The 17,800-nt window shown below is 43.5% G+C and overlaps 1 protein-coding gene across 1 annotated transcript in view; it reads left to right on the forward strand.

The window, feature by feature from the left end:
• Positions 1-1,716: 1,716 nt before the first annotated feature.
• epn2.L (epsin2 L homeolog) overlaps positions 1,717-17,800 on the forward strand; it is a gene marked incomplete at its 3' end in the record, with an annotated part of 40,606 nt that continues 24,522 nt past the window's right edge. The window contains 1 exon segment of the mRNA NM_001091184.1: positions 1,717-1,924.

The following is a 17,800-nucleotide window of genomic DNA, read 5'->3' on the forward strand; positions in this document are numbered from 1 at the left end:
TCCTTATTGGAGGCAAAGCCAGCCTATTGGATTTATTTAATGTTTACATGATTTTATAGTAGACTTAAGGTATGAAGATCCAAATTACAGAAAGATCCATTATCTGGAAAATCCCAGGTCCCGAGCGTTCTGGATAACAGGTCCCTTACCTGTACTCAAGCTGCCGCTTACTTACTCCATCACATACTCAGTTGCCTCCTGCTCACTTCATGTGATACTCAACTCTCTCCTACAATAGTATTCTGCTCCCTCCATCTCATATTCAGCTCCCGCCTGCTCTATTCCATTAAAGGGGTATTTCGCCTTTAAGTTAACTTTTAGTATGTTATAGAATGGCCAAATCTAAGTAACTTTTTAATTGATCTTCATTACTTTTTTTTAATAGTTTTTGAATTATTTGCCTTCTGACTTTTTCCAGTTTTCAAATGGAGGTCCACAAATAATAAAAAATGAAAACCAATTACAAATTGTCTCAGAATATCACTCTCTACATCATACTAAAAGTTAATTTAAAGTTGAACAACCCCTTTAAAAAAAAACAAAGAAATAAAATTCCCATCTGCTACCTAGTCCCAAAGGAGGGACCTTCTGGGTCCAGCGCAAGGGCAGCACAGACCACAGATAAAATGTAACAGGTACTTTTAGTATGTTATAAAATGGCCAATTCTAAGCGACTTTAAAACTTTATTTTTTTTTTATAGATTTTTAATAATTAGTCTTCTTCTTTTGACTCTTTCCAGCTTTCAAATAAGGGTCAATCCCCCCATCTAAAAACAATAGGGACGCACAGAATCACCACCAAACTGAATCTGCATATGCAAAATAGGGACAGGAAGGGAGAAAGTGGGAAAAAAACTATTTTTACTTCCACTTTTTGTGACAAAAAGTTAAATGATTTCCCTTCCCGGCTCTAATTTGCATATGCAAATTAGGATTTGTTTCAGCACAAGGATTCAAATGAATTCGGAATCCTGCTAAAAAAAACAGAATCCTGGATTTGGTGCATCCCTAAAAAACAAATGCTCTGTAAGGCTACAAATGTATTGTTACTTTTTAATATTCATCCTTCTATTCAGGCCTCTCCAATTCATATTACATATTACAATTCAATTCATATTACAATCAATGCAGGGTTGCTAGGGTAATTTGGGCCATAGCAACCAGATGGCAGAAATTGCAAACTGGAAAGCTGCTGAATTACTAAGAAACCACAAATAATAAAAAATGGAAGACCAATTGCAAATTGTCCCAGGTGGCCACTCTACATCATATTAAAAGTTCAAACCCTTCAAACCTGTAGCTTCTCAGTTACACTCAGTAGTCCCTCCAGTGGAGCAATTCTCAGCTATCTCCTGAGGTCCCCCCAGATCTCACCGCTGAGCATTCTAGTCTTTAAGGCTGCTGTGAATTGTAAGCTCCTGGCACAAAGGAGGAGACTGGGTTATAGAAGAAAGGGACCCTGTCAAACTTGGGGCCCTAAAATGGATCTATAAGTAGATTATAAATACACCACCCCAGGGGGCGCCTGTGATCCTGGCAGGGTGAGAAGGGACAGGCAATATGATACACACGGGAGCAGCTCCTTCCCTCTCTCAGCTCCCCTCCCTCTCTTCCAGGCTCTTGTTTCTTCCCCTCCCTTCTCTCCTCCCCTCACCCTCCCTCCCCGGCCGCCTCTCATCTCCCTGCAGCCGCCGGGCTGGGGCAGTACAGACACCCGATCCATCGCGCACCAGTGGCCCTTCTGATCCAGTGCGTAACTGTGGCCCCTCCACTCCAGTGCGTAACTGTGGCCCCAAAGCCGCACCTCTGCTCTGCTCTGCTCTGCTCTCACCTTGTAGGGGTGAGGAGAGGGAAGAAGACCCCCCAGTCCCCTGCTTGGAGGAGCCCACCCCAGCACCCTAGTAGGGAGAAAGCTCAGTCTGGGGTAAGTGCTTGTTCTTTTATGGGTCTGGCTGGGGTGGGCTTTGTATTGGGGTTGTTAATTCTCTTCCTAGCAGTGCAGCTGCTTCTGTACAGGGGCCTGTTGCATGAGATGACTAAAACAAGAGGCCTCCTGCTATGGGTGTGGGATGGATCCCTCCTCTGTGCCCCAAATTCATTCCTGGAATCCCTTCTGTGCTGTGCCAATGAGCTGCTTCTGCTCCCTCCTGTGGCACCTTGGCACCCATCAACCTCCGGCTACCGTGCCAGTTCTATTCCCTGTGGGCACCCTTTCCCTCTGGCAGTGTTCTGTTCCTCTGCAACACTACATGGGACTGGTGGAGCAATGCCAGGGGCAGAGAAGTAGAGAAATCTTGCCAGGGGTATTATCCAGAGGTGGGGGGTGCAGCAGAAAAGTAGTGGATATTATGAATAACCTATTGTCAGGGCTTTTATCTTGTCTCCTGCAAAGGAACAAACTCCCAGGCTCCAACCCCCCCCCCTGACACCCACCCCTTTTCCCCTCTTAGTAATTTGGCCTTTTAAATTCACTTCTGTTGTGAGTAGAACCACATGGGATTGTAACAGGACTCTCCGTCCCATTGGAAGCTCCTCTGGTGCATTGCTTTACATGTGCAGCTCTTGTGCCTCCAAACTATCCACTCGCTGTTTATTCTCGTGCTCCACGGTAAAAAAAAATACTAAGCCAGCCTGGAAAAACCTGCTGAATAACAACTCTATTTTTGGGAGTGGCGCCGAATTAAGGTAAAGACTTTGCATTTATTCTTCGACCAAGTGAAAACGGTTCGGGGGAAAAAATTCCATTTTAGGTATAATATTGCTCATTATGTTTTTTCACACGGGACTTATTCCCTATCGCCCCACTTTGGGCCGTCTCTATGTCTGACAAGCTAAGAATACACCCCCTCCTTCCCAAAAATTCTATTTATAATGGCAAAGGCTAATTTGCACATTAAAGGGGAAATTATTCCTGCGGTGCATATTTTTTCCATTGACAACTTTTTACGACATTCCGATGATGTAACGCTGGGAGGAGGAGTAGGGAGAGCCTTGATCAGAGGCAGATGAATAACATATGCAGCTTTTTAGGAAGCACGGAGATTATTTACTCTGGCTCTACTAGGGGTATTAGAGAGAAGAGTAAAAGGGATGCACATGTGTAATGGCATGCATGTGTCTCCTGGGATTTGCCCAGCCTTAGATTATGTATAACAGTGGTGTGCCCTTATAATATTGGTCTAGTTAGGAAATAAGACCATGATGCTGAGAAGTGGTTATTTAGATTGAGAACTGATGTTGCCTCAACTACTGGCTTGTGGCCTTGGGAAGTGTCCAACCCCTATTTAGCTCTTCTTCAGTGGTGGGGCGGAGGTGTAACCATGAAGGACCTGCCTCTTTCATGACCAAAATAGAAAGGTATTGTGATATGGGAGAGCTGCTAATGCAGTGAGCTGCCCAACCTGAGCAGAGGGGGCTCAGCCCTTTAGGGTGAGATTTGGGGAGAATGTATTTGTTCTCTTTAATACCCCTGAAAATCAAGCTTGAGGGTCAACCAAGGCCAGATTTGTGGGGAAATTTTGCCCTACATATTCTTGAAACTCATGACTATGACTTAATGATTTGATACTCCAATCCTGTCCCATACCTGAAAGCTTGTTGTAAGCTAAAGGGGGTCCTGACCAGATGTTGGACCCCCAAATGGAACCAAAACTGAAGCATATGTCAAAATGGGTGGAGGTTCTGTTCTTTCTTGCAGAGGCTGAGGATATTCAGGTGAGGTGATATTTTCCCATTGTAATCCAGAAGAAGTCTCAAGGCAGTTAGAGGCTCTACAGTGAGTCGGAGTGGACCTCCCGGTGGGATTCTGGGGAGGTGAAAATGATTTAGGGTGCTAAGTAACGGAACACTGATAGAGTTAAGGCCCCCCATACACTTGCTGATAAAAGCTGCCGACAGACTGAGTCAGCAGCTTATTGGCCTGTGTGTGGGGCCAACCGACGGGCTTCCGCGATTGATATATGGCCAAAAGTCGGCCAGATCTTGATCGGGCAGGTTAAAAAATCACTTTGGATTGCGGCCGTATCTCTGTGTCTATGCGGTCCGACGATCTGACCATGATCCATTATGATCCGATCTTTGGGTCCTAGGGCCCACGATTGGATCAGCCCGATATCGCCCACTTCAATGTGGGCATATCGGGGAAAGATCCACTCGTTTGTTGACATCGCCAAACTAGTGGATCCCTACGTCTATGGCCACCTTGAGACAGGCGCCAAGAGATAAAGTATATAAGATCATGGACCAAACTTAGAAGACCTAGATCCGGGCTGTCCAACTGGAGGCCAAATGAGATTTTTTATGACCCCCCCAGACTATTTATTAGCCCATTTGGATGACCATATAAATATATGATGAGGGTGATGATAATCAGAAACAAAACAAAGTTTAGTGAATATTTGGCCCATTATATGGAAAAGATAATACACCATCGACCTAGATCAGCTTGTCCCATTCTTCTACAATGTAGAATGCGACCAGTTGGATAGTATCTGTGGCTAATACAGTAGCGTAACTAGAGTTTTAGTAGTGTCGGGCCCTGTCTGGACCTGTGTAGGACTGTCCGTGTACCATAGAGTCTATTGTGGCCAGAGCACTCCAGTTGTCAGAACCAGGGCCTGTCTGTTTAGTTTAGTGGTGACCTCAAGATCAGGGGTCCCGTTCCCCATGTTGTGGGGCCCCTACATAACTTAAGCTTTTTGAAAAGTAAACATAATTTCAAGCAACTTTGCAATATACATCAGTTAAAAAATATGCAGACTTTTCATGATTTTTAATGGTTTCTGACAGTTGCCTAAGCCTAGTCTCCTGCTCTCCTGCTGATGTCTGACTACTTTGCTGAGCTGTCTGACTACTGTTACTTTGTATCAACAGCCATCTGTCCTCAGCCTGCACCCTCCAAACCCCACACAGTCTGCACTGGCCTGTTATAAATACACAATGAATTAAAGGGGAAGATAGATTATTCAAAAAATGCCAATGTAGGCCAACTCCACAGCACCTCGGTCCATATAAATAGGCATGAGAGGGCACTAGGTAGGAGTTATTATTATTTTTATTGGGGGGGGGGCATTCCTTGCTGCAGCCTGTACTGGTTTTCAGACACCATGCAGATCTTAAGGGGGGGGGGGTTCACCTTTGCATTAACTTTTAGTAAATTATACAATGACTAATTCAAAGCAACTTATCAATTAACCTTCATTTTTTATTTTGTATAGTTTTTTAATTATTTGCCTTCTTCTGACTCTTTCCAGTTTTCAAGTGGGGTCACTGACCCCATCTAAAAAACAAATGCTCTTTAAGGCTACAAATGTATTGTTATTGTTGCTTTTTATTACTCACTTTTCTATTCAGGCCTCTCCTGTTCATATTCCAGTCTCTTATTCTTAATCAATGCATGGTTGCTAGGGGAATTTGAACCCTAGCATCTAGATTGCTGAAATTCTGACCTGCAGAACTGCTAACTAAAAAGCTAAATAACTCAAAAACCTCAAGTAATAAAGAATAAAAACCAATTACAAATTGTCTCAGAATATCACTCTCTACATCATACTAAATATTAATTTAAAGGTAAAAACAACCCACTTGTGAAATGTTTTTGATATAAGGAAAAAACATGGTAGAAGGGAATGGTTTTAACCTGCTGGCCGAGCATGCTGGGAGTTGTAGTTTTGCTGAATTGTGCAATGATTTTCTCCCATTCCTGTAGCCGCTTTATTTATAACTGGCAAATCTTTGTGGCCCACATACCCGGCCGTCTCTGGCTCATCTCTTATCCCTTTGGGACAGCGAACACAGGGACGCATTAATCCAAACACGGTTTCCAGAACAGCTAGGCACATGGGTTTTAAAGGGCAAGTAAGTGCATTTTCTGGAAGGAGAAGGGTGTTGCTAAAAATACTTTTTGAATAGGAAGATCTTTATCTGCTTTATACACTGGTGCTGAACTGTACCGCAACTACTATCTGCAACAAATACTAAAATGTATCATTCTAAACCAATACTAGGGTCTGCACTGCTGGTAAAGACTACTGAAGCTGTGTGGCAGAAGCCAGACAAATTGCAGGAAGTGGATTCTTACTGGCTTCTGCTACATTGGTTCAGTAGTGAGACGTAAAAAGCTCTCATAGTGTATATTGAAAAGCTGCTTAGAATTACATTTTCTTCCATTGGGCAAAATTATATTTTTGGGTTTACATCCCCTTTAATTCTCTAGAAAGAAATCATTTCTGGCGGCTGGAACTGGAAGTACTGTGGAAGCGTGTGACCCAGATTTTAACTTAAGAAGTGTCTTTAACCCCTTATCAGTCTGTGCTTAGTGAATATGTGCTATTTATAATATGTGTTTCGTTTTGCGGAAATATTGAAATGTGTGGGAGTAGCTTGTGTCAACTGTGATGAAAATAAGTTGTTGTTTTCCCCCCGGAGCATGAATATTGGAGCTGATATAAGTGAATGGGGCGTTTCAATTAGGGATGCAAAGATACTGAATCCAAACCCTAATTTGAGTATGCAAAAAAAAAAAAAGTTGAAATTTCTATGTTTATGTGATGAAACGTTGCATGATTTTAAGGATTCAGTTAAGCACTTGGATTCGGTTGGGACCTGCTAAAAAAAAGGCAGAATCCCAGATTAAATGCATTTCTAGTTTCAATAGATTGTAGTTACCCAACAACTTCCCTATATCTGCTGGATTATTCCATGGCCAGCAATGGAACAGCGTCACCTTGTAGTACAGTCTTCATTATAATCGCTGCTTATATAGATAACACAGTCCTTTTTTGCAGAGAATATTCTGGATCTGCATGTTCCCATTTACTCAAGGCAGTGGTCCCCAATCAGTGGCTCACAACTAGCAACATATTGGTCACCAACTAGTGATGTGCATGTCGGCCCAATACTCGTTGAGTTCTTTTGACCGCTCTCCCCGCCTGCGACCTTTCAAATGCCGACTTCCGGGTTGAACTCTTATAGATGCGTGCCTTATTGCCCCGCCTCTTTTGTGACGTCATCAGCAGGGCAGGTTGGAGCGGGTCTATAAAAGGAACCCGAAAGTCGGGCTCCGGTGGAGGGAGGGCGGGTTTTGGGAAAAACACGACCCCCACATCACTATCACCAACCCCTTGGATGTTGCTCGCAGTGGCCTCAAAGCAGATGCTTATTTTTGAATTCCTGGCTTGGAGACAAGTTTCAGTTGCACAAAAACCAGGTGTATCGCTAAACAGAGTCTCCTGTAGGCTGCCAGGAATTTTTTGCATGCTTGTGTTGTTCTCCAACATTTATTTTAATTTGAATGTGTACATCCATAGAAGAGCTCTCAGATATAAACTATGTCAATCGGCTCAACTCAGGCAAATAAGCTGGAGGTCCATGCAGTCGACATCTAAGCCAAGCTATATTGCCCAGATTTGGTTGGACAGTTTGGCCAATTGCCTGACCATCATTGCATGGTCAATTGTCCATATGATACAGTGAGAAAAGTCATACACGTGTCACTTGTATGGTGTTTGTCCATGTGGAGGGTGGCTGAATAGTTGATTTACTGTATGGATCAAGTCCTAGATGGCCACCTTTAGACCACATTCTCTAAAGAAGATGGGGTGCTCTTTTTGCTGTTGGTATTACACATGTTGATTCGTAGGTACCATACTCATGGGTATTGTGGTCCAAACAGATAAGTATCAAACAAGTAGCTGTATGCACATTCTGTTGGACTAAGTAAGTATATTTCTGATGTAAAATCTCAAGGCATTTTAAAGGAACAGTTCAGTGTAAAAATAAAAACTGGCTAAATACATAGGCTGTGCAAAATAAAAAATGTTTCTAATATAGTTAGTTAGCCAAAAATGTAAAGTATAAAGGCTGGAGTGACTGGATGTGTAACATAATAGCCAGAACACTACTTCCTGCTTTGCAGCTCTCTTAGTCAGTGACTTTAAGGGGGGCCACATGGGACATAATTGTTCAGTGAGTTTGCAATTGATCCTCAGCATTAAGCTTAGATTCAAACACAAACAGTTATGATCCATGTGCCCCTCCACTCAAATCACTGAATGGTTACTGCCTGGATACCAATCACTGGAAACCAAGCGAGCTGAAAAGCAGGAAGTAGTGTTCTGGCTATTATGTTAGACATCCACTCCCTACAGCCTTTATACATTACCTTTTGGTAAAGGTTTTGTTTCTACTTTGTACTCTACTTTGATTCCCAGTTATAACCTCACATATATAAAGTGTTTTGCATGCAGAAATTCTAGTGAATATTTTGGGGTGCTTTATCTCCCTTGGGAGAGGGGATTTTTTTTTGGGGTTTCCACAGCTAAGGAATTTGCAAAACTTTTCAGAGGCTTTACTTCCCCTTTCTAGCTTGGTAAACATTGCCTGCCTATGCCAATGGGTGCACTTTAGCAATATTCGTCTAACCCTTAAAGGAAAACTATACCCCCAAAACGAGCACTTAAGTAACAGATAGTTTATATCAAATTAATATGGCATATTAAAGAATCTTACCAAACTGGTATATATATTTAAGTAAATATTGTCCTTTTACATCTCTTGCCTTGAACCACCATTTCGTGATGGTCTGTGTGCTGCCTCAGAGATCACCTGACCAGAAATACTGCAGCTCTAACTGTAACATGAAGAAGTGTGGAAGCAAAAGACATAACTCTGTCTGTTAATTGGCTCATGTGACCTAACATGTATGGTTTGTTGGTTTGTTTGTGTGCACAGTGAATCGTACGATCCCAGGGGCGGCCCTTATTTTTTAAAATGGCAGTTTTCTATTTATGATTACCCAATGGCACATACTACTAGAAAAGTATATTATTATGAAAATGGTTTATTTACACTAAGCAGGGTTTTACATATGAGCTGTTTTATGCAATATCTTTGTATAGAGATTGTTTGGGGGGGGTATCGTTTTCCTTTAAGGGCACTCATCGGTGCAGGTGATTGCCATAGAAATGAATGGCGGGGAGTTCAGAGCACATTGTTGTCACCCCACCTGCGTGCCATTGCCCATAGGCTCCCCGAGAGATGTACAAGAATGAAATGTTTTTATTTCTAGAAGGCTACGGGAACTTTTTTTTATTGAGATATACAGGTAATTGTGATACTTTCCAGGAAACATAATTAGGAGGAATGCAAAGCTGATTATACCCAAGGTCAGTGATAAGGCGGAGAAGCCTGTGGAGGGGGATATTCAGTGTATGTTTAGGGCATGTTGTTGCCCTCTCAGGGGTAACATCTTTTAGCTGCTCTTCCGTGGGAGATATTTCCCAGTCAGTAAAATGAATCCCATCAGCCTGGCCACAGCCCAAGAAATGTAGTTATTGTGAGCGTGCACGGGGAACCTGCTCCGACTTGCTGTGTGAGCTAATAGGATACAGACCTGTGGGATTATGTCCTTATAAAGACACAGAGAGAGATCCAGCGTGTCCATGAGAAGGAACACTCAGCAGACACAGATTTACTGGGGGGGGGAGAGATGCCCCTGCCAATTGCGAGGCCTGGGATACGATCTTTCAACAACATTAATGCTTGTTATAGGAATACTGTCCTCAGAATAAATAGTTATCACTTGTACTTGGTGTAATATTATGTAAAGTGTTGAGTCATTGTGATTGTGTATTCTTCTGGTACGACTTTGTTTTTGCATTTGGGGATTTATTTTCTTGGTAAAATTCTATTCTTGCACAGGGCAGTGTATTCTCCTAGTGTAATTCTATTCCTGGTATAATTTTTGTTCTTGCACAGGGTAAGTTAAAGGAACAGTAACATTAATTTTTTTTATCCAAAAAAATAAAACTGCGCCCTCCAATAAATACCCGTGCCTTATTGCATGTAGTCCTCCGACCCCCCTGTAACTGCTCTGCCCACAAATATGTGTATTGAAAAGGCAGAACTGTGCAGCAGGTCCTCCATGTCTGGTTACACAACTTCCTGTCCCTAGCTGGCCAACCAGAAGCCTTTCCACTTGAAATGGGCGGGGCCAAACATGCTTCAGAGCTCAGCTTTTTTAATGCAGGTATGGGGGAGCAGGGTCATTCGTGGGGGGTGGGTCGGTGGTGCATGGGCTGAGCATACCTCCCAACATTTTGGAAATAAAAAGAGGGACAAAAAAGTTTCCGGCGACACAGCGACGAACCATCATGTGGCGCTCGATTTCTCCTCCCTGGCTATCTCCTATGAGGAAGGCAGGGAGGAAAAATCGAGCGCCGCACGATGGACCGCCAGATCGCCTTTTCTGAAGAGGAGCGCAAGCAGAGTTTCGGTAGTAAGTAAAACTAATTTAAAAAGAAAAAAAATTGATGTTCCTGGTCCTTAAGGGTAAGGGCACATGGGCAAATTCGGGGAGGTTAGTTGCCTCGGCAACAAATTGCCTCTTCTTTGGGGCAACAATCTCCCCGAACTGCCTTCCCCTACCTTCCCGACCGCCAGCGGTATGGCACTCTCGTTGCTTCATTTTCCGAATTTGCATCACGAGGAAACTTTGGAAAACGAAGCGCCACGCGTGCCATCCCGCTGGGGAAGAGGAGATTTGTCGCTTGGGTGACTAATCTCTCCGAAACTGCCTGTGTGCCCTTACCCTTAAGCTGTGAGTCTAACTTTTCCCAAGGGACCTGCTATCTGATATTGTTACAATTACTCAATTGCTTATCTCGAAATTGTTACAAAAGTATCTTATCTTCTGCTGTGGCTGTTCTGGGCTCTCTGCCAAAAGCCAATTAAGTTAGAAACTTTGTTTCTTTTTCTGCCTGTTCAGTGCAGAGAAAAACTGGACTTTCCAGTACAAACGAGGGATTGGGGGTTGAGCTGTCAAAAGAGGGACTGTCCCTCTTAAAACGGGACAGTTGGGAGGTATGGGCCAAGGTTCCTGGGACAGGAGGGGGTCCTGTGCACAGGCCTTAGGGTTAATGTATGGTTTTGATTTGTTTTTAAACTGACTATATACTGGATTTTGTTGTCAACAACATTGCCTTTGTTTATACAGACTAGAGAGCCTGGCACAGTGGGTTCCATTGTAGAGGGGACCTGCCAGTCGCTATTCCAGTTTACATTCATTTGGATCCAGGCAGCAGATTCCATTCCCATTTCCCTGAATGCACAGGATATGACGTCCAGTCAGATTCAACTCCCTGGGGTGGCAGTTCCTAATGGAAGAGGAGCTCAGAAGTACTTGAGATTAAAGGTGCTTTTTCATGATTCAGAACAGCTAGTGAATGTCCGTATTATTATTATACAGGCGCCTGGTATGAAGCCCTCCTTGTGTCGGTCGTGGAATAGAAAGGTTGATTCTCTCCACATCCTACAAGACGCACTTGATTCCTTTCCTGTCTGGTAACACAAGGACTGGTGTAATGGAAAGGACTGAAATAGTATCTCAGGAGTAGCCATGTAGCAAAATTCTGCTACAGAATTCTGCACTGAAATCCATTTCTCAAAAGAGCAAACAGATTTTTTTATAATTAATTTTGAAATATGACATAGGGCTAGACTTATCGTCAGTTTCCCAGTTGCACCCAGTCATGTGCTCTGATAAACTTCAGTCACTCTTTACTGCTGTACTGCAAGTTGGAGTGATATCACCCCCTCCCTTTCCCCCTCCCACCCTAACAAAAGAACAATGAGAAGGTAACCAGATAGCAGCTCCCATATACAAGATAACAGCAGCTTGGGTTTCCTTTGCGAGAGCGATTGTCTTTGAGCCCCACGAGGGACCTTCCTGCTTTTGATCTAAGCAGCGTGAGTGCGGACCCTCCTTGTCACCAGATACCCAAGACAATATAGATCATAATAAATAGACTGAGCTCAGCATCCTGACAGTAAATAGGAGAACAAAGATATGGGACTTATCTTTCATCTGTAACAATAATCTGAAAAGAACACAAAGGCTTCCCTGTATGGGAACATGTATATGTATCTTATGGCAGCTTCGGCTCCAGCAATTGTCAGTAAGAAACTGTCGCCCGTTGATAAGATGTAATAGCAGGTTTTTTTTTGCAGTACACTCGTCTCACTTATTTTTATATCAGCATAAAGTGCAAAAAATCAGGGCACCCACCATAATTATCATTATTAACCCTAGTCCATACTGGGCATACACCTGGTTGGCAATTGCCGCCAGGGGCAGGAAGTGAAACTGCCAGACATGGCGACTGCTTAGCCTTCTGCGCTACTCTGGTGTTATTTCAACGCACTGATGCTATAAATCTCCCAACTGCCCCTATTTAGGCAGGACAGACTCATTTTGCAGGGTGCATGCCTTACGAGTAAAGGTGGCCATACACTGTAAGATCCAACCCGATATGCCCACTAACGGCTGGGCAATATTGGATGAATCCGAATGTTCGGCCCTGGGGCCGAACAATCGGATTACAGTTCTACGAATGGGCTCCGACTGCATCAACTAGCAGATGCGGTCCTGGATCATACGAAAAGTCAAACTTAACCGACCTTACCGATTTTTGGCCTGATATCGATTGGGAGGACCCATCGGGAGCCCCCACACATGGGCAGATAAGATGCCAAATCGGTCTAAAGGACCGATATCGGCATTTTTAATCTGCCTGTGTATGGCCACCTTAAATAGAAGGGTTTGACCAACCAATCAGGAGCAAGGGTATGGAAGATTTGGGCAAGACTAGTTTCAGGTTTGATTCCTGTGTCAGACCTTATCACATTATCATCCTGCTTGTCTAGGAATATAAATGAGATGACATGACCCAGTGTGTGGGAGGGATTTGGCATACAGGGCAGCATTACTGTAGTAGAATAAAGGTGCCATTATTGTGCAGAGCAGTTGGCACAATCAGCAGCTAAAGAATGAATCAAAGGCAACACAAAGGCATTAATCGGGGGCATTGTCTCCTCGCTTAACCTCGTTGTTCAGATTACCCATTCTGCTCATCCCTGATGTTTGACATGTTAATGTGGAATCTGTATTCAGTAAAGGTATCACTAAGGAATTATATATTGGGCTTCCAAATGGATTGACTTTGGTTCCATTAAAGGGATACTGTCATGGGAAAAAAAAATTTTTTCAAAATGAATCAGTTAATAGTGCTGCTCCAGCAGAATTCTGCACTGAAATCCATTTCTCAAAAGAGCAAACAGATTTTTTTATATTCAATTTTGAAATCTGACATGGGGCTAGACATATTGTCAATTTCCCAGCTGCCCCTGTTATCTTGTGTTAGCTCCCTAACACAAGATAACAGCTGCCTGGTAGATCTAAGAACAAGGTTCCCCAACTTTGTTTTACCTGTGAGCCACATTCAAATGTAAAAAGAGTTGGGGAGCAACACAAACATGAAAAAGTCCCTTGGGGTGCCAGATAAGGGCTGTGATTGGCTATTTGGTAGCCTCTATGTGAACTGGCAGCCTACAATAGGCTCTACTTGCCACTATACTTAGCTTTTATGCGATTAAAACTTGCTTTCAAGCCTTCAATTAAAAAATAAGCACCTGCTTTGAGGACCCTGAGAGCAGCATCCAAGGATTTGGAGAGCAACATGTTGCTCACGAGCTACTGGTTGGGGATCACTGTCTAAGAACAACACTCAATAGTAAAAACCCATGTCTCACTGAGACACATTCAGTTACATTGAGAAGGGAAAACAGCAGCCTGCCAGAAAGCATTTCTCTCCTAAAGTGCAGGCACAAGTCACATGACATGGGGCAGCTGGGAAATTGACAAAATGTCTAGCCCCATGTCAGATTTCAAAATTGAATATAAAAAAATCTGTTTGCTCTTTTGAGAAATGGATTTCAGTGCAGAATTCTTCTGGAGCAGCACTATTAACTGATCCCTTTAAGGTGGCCATACACGGGCAGATTAAAACTCCAACATTGGTCCTTCAGACAGATTTGGCAGCTTATCTGACAGTGTGTGGGGACTCCCGACTGGTCCTTCTGATCGATATCAGGGCAAGTTTGATTTTTTTCTGCAATCCAGGACCACTTTGGCTAGTTGATGCGGTCATACAACCAATCTGCGCCCATTCTCAGCATTGTAATCCGATCGTTCGGCCATGGCCCTTTAGTTCAGTCAGGTCACACCCAGCTATATCCAGTCTGGAACTGAACCCAAACCGACCTCATGTCTAGTATATTTGTCTGATTGGTTCTTAGAAGTGTTTTTATCCTGCCTCCACTGTTCCTTGATCCTCAAGGGAAAGTTACATCAGTCTGGGTCCTTGAGACAGTGATTATTATTCGAGCTATTTATCACACAGCGGGCGATTATCTGTAATTATTTAATCAGCGAGGAGCCGATATCCTGTGTGACAGGATCTCACTGTGAATCACTCTGCTCTTTATTGATCGAGTCTGAACGTATAAAACTGTTGCTTGTGTGAAACGTTGAACAAATACCAAATGACGCCACCACAACTGGGCTTTAACGTGGGCATTTGGCAATCCCAAAAGTTTAAATATGACAATTAACTCGTATAAACTCTTTGTTACAGTCCTGCCACGCATTCCCACCTTTTTATTTGAATGTGTCCTCAGTGTTTGTTCCACATCTGGTGACCCACAGAAACCAATCGCAGGCTTGCTTAGCCCGAGCTATTATTTTAGCCCCATAAAATAACACAATTGGGTGCATTCACTTACCCAAGTGCAGGAAAAAAAGTGCAATTAGCAATGTTTTTTTTACCACACTGCACCGGTTGTTCCCAGAATTCCAGCTGTATTGCAGACACAAATGGATGACTCTCTTGGCGCAGTTGCACCAAGTCTGCTAGGTGTCATTTATGGTGTTTGCCATGCGAGTGATGTCTGTGCCCAATTCTTTAGGGGTTTGCATCGTACTGGGGGTCTCGGCCCACGGGGATTTCCGTCTCAGGGGCCCAGTCTCATCCCTCATACACTGAACCCCCTCCCCAGCCGCATCCCCCCTGCATGGCCCCCTCCCCAGTTTAAATCCCCCTGCAAGTCTCCCACGCATGGTTTCTTCTTCTTGCAGCTAGGTTTACTAGCAGGGTGTAGGTCTGCGGGCCCACTGGGCTTTTTCCCAGTATCCCTCCAGCCCAGTAGGACCCTTTTTAGGAGGTGGCAGTAGCTCCAGGGTTCCTCTAGGTCAATAGGTGCAATAATGCTAAATTTGGAGCAGAAGGCAGGAAAGTACCTTTAATTAAAGTGGTTTTAGGTGCAACTCACTGCGGGGGGAAATCACAAGTTACCCATCGCACTTGCAGTCGAAAATTATGTTATGTTGTAGAGATCAAAAACCTGGAAAAGAATATGTCTAGAAATGTATTTTATAAAGGTATAAGACCTGTTATCCTGAATGCTGGGGTCCTGGGGCTTTCTGGATAAGGGATCTTTCCATAAATTGGATCACCATACGTTACTTCTACTAAAAAAAAACTACCGGTATTTAGAAATGAATTCTATCAATAGGATAGGTTTGCCGCCAATAAGGATTAATTATATTTTAGGTGGGATCACTTTCAAAGTACTGGTTTATTATTTCAGAGAAATAGGAAATGATTTAAAAAAAAAAAAAAAAACCTGAAGTATTTTGCCAAAATGGAGTCAAGGGGAGATGGCCTTCCTGTAATTTGGAGCAGTCTGGATAATGAGTTTTCAAATAACAGATCCCATACCTGTGCTAAACTTACTGTACCATCACAGAGGTTCAGACCCAGGCCTTCATAGTTGTCCCCAATAGCTCCCCATCTTGTTAGACCATCTTTTGTGTGTCAGTGGCACTGCACATGCTCAGTGTGCTCTGGGCTGCTGTTGGGCAGCTAAACTTTGAAGTCGTCAGAGATTATAACCCCAGTAGTGTCATACTGGGGTGAGTGGATCCCTAAGCTCAGTAAGTGACAGCAGCCCAGAGCATGTGCAGTGAATCAGCAGAAACTAAGATGTGGAGCTACTGGGGCATCTTTCCAGGCAGATCTTCCCTGTTAAAGGGCTGTGGTGGTTGTGGGTTGTTACAGAAACCCAAAACAGAAGCTGTTGCATGTCTAAGCTAATTTTTTAAGTTTTAGTTCTCCTAGATTGGGTAGTTATAAATCTTTACACAGTCAGTGACTTCTTGTTTTAAATTGCCAGTCATAAATGTGAGGCTGGTGCTGGTCTAGTTATTAGCTGTGCCTTTCTGCGGTCACCCTGCCCTTTCCTTGAATTCCCGCACCACATCTGTCATCTGCTTGTTGCACCATTTTCTCAGGGCTAAAAATACTTCAGTGTCGGCTGCTATCTTGCTCATGCAAATGTAACCCAAGGAGCCCACATGCACCGTCCCTCATCCGAAAAAAAAACCCCATACATTTCACTGAACGATAGAATTATCTAAAAGCCTCTCCACTATTCCAAGAGAAACAGAATTCATTGACAGACGTCTAAATGATATGTCTGACATCAGTGACTTAGGCTTATAAGTGACATGACTGGGGGTCTTTGAGGTCAGTAGGAGTTTGGGTGGATAGCACTGGCACACACACACCAACTCTAGTATAAATATTCTTTTAAAAGAGCAAAGCGATTGATACACCTCCCGGAGGCCCCACTGGCTGCCTGAACCCCTCTGGGTTAGTAGAACAGGGCCCCATATACATATGACTACACCCCTAAACTGCCCTGGTCATACCCATTATTCCAAAGCCCACCTCCAAGATCCACCAAACTCCTCAAACCCCTGGGTGACCTGCCAATCTCGCCATTCCCTTTATAAGATCATAGAACTCTGTGAACTTTGTGAGTTCTAATATCCTTATATTTGACAGTTGGGGGTACATTATTCCATATATACTTAATTGGTTATTCATGGTTCTTGTTTTTTTATAAATACATACACTACGGGGGTTATTTACTAAACTCACAAAATTTTCAGAATTTATTAAACCCCGAGGATGGAAAAGTCAGAATCTGAAAATCCAGCATCTCAGACCTGTCGAGGTTGCATATAAAGGTGGCCATACATGGAGAGATCCGCTCGTTTGGCGATGTCGCCAAACGAGCGGATCTCCCTCAGATATGCCCACCTTGAGGTGGGCAATATCGGGCTGATCCGATCGTGGGCCCTAGGGCCCATCGATCGGATCATAACGATGCCTAATGGGCCGTCGGATCGCCGGACCGCATCAACTAATAGATGCGGTCGCGATCCGACAGGATTTTTTGTCCCATCCGTTCGAGATCTGGCCGACTTTCGGCCAGATCTCGATCGGTGAAGCCCGTCGGGGGGCCCCATACACGGGCCAATAAGCTGCCGACACGGTCTGTCGACAGCTTTTACCGGCCCGTGTATGGACACCATTAGTCAATGGGAGAAGTCCCAATGATTTTTTTTGATGTGCGCTGGGTTTCGGGCAATACCCCGAAGTTTTTGGGTGAAAATTACGAAAAAATTGGATGAAAAAGTCCAAAAAATTCATGAAAATCGGCAAATTTTCAGGAAAATGTAATAATAAATAAGCGTAAAAAACCAGAGCGGATTTGATCAGAGTTTGTAGCAGAAAATATTGAGACTTTGATAAATAACCCCCTTCATGTTTACTAAGTGCAGGGATGTAGCAGGACACCCTACTTATTGACCCAAAACCCCTCTGTTCCCTGCCACCGTCAATTTCTTAAAGGACCAGTAACATCAAACATTTTTTAATATAAATTCTAAACTCCTTAGTATACCGCGGAAAAAAAACCACTCTAACCCTAAAATCGCACAGCCTTTATTAATAAATAACTTACCGAAACTCCACTTGCGCTCCGCATTCAGAAAAGGCGATCTGCGATCCATCGTGCGGCACTCCATTTCTCTTCCCTGCTTTCCTCATGATAGCCA

Source organism: Xenopus laevis, chromosome 9_10L (assembly GCF_017654675.1).
Source record: "Xenopus laevis strain J_2021 chromosome 9_10L, Xenopus_laevis_v10.1, whole genome shotgun sequence".
Classification (NCBI taxonomy): Eukaryota; Metazoa; Chordata; class Amphibia; order Anura; family Pipidae; genus Xenopus; species Xenopus laevis.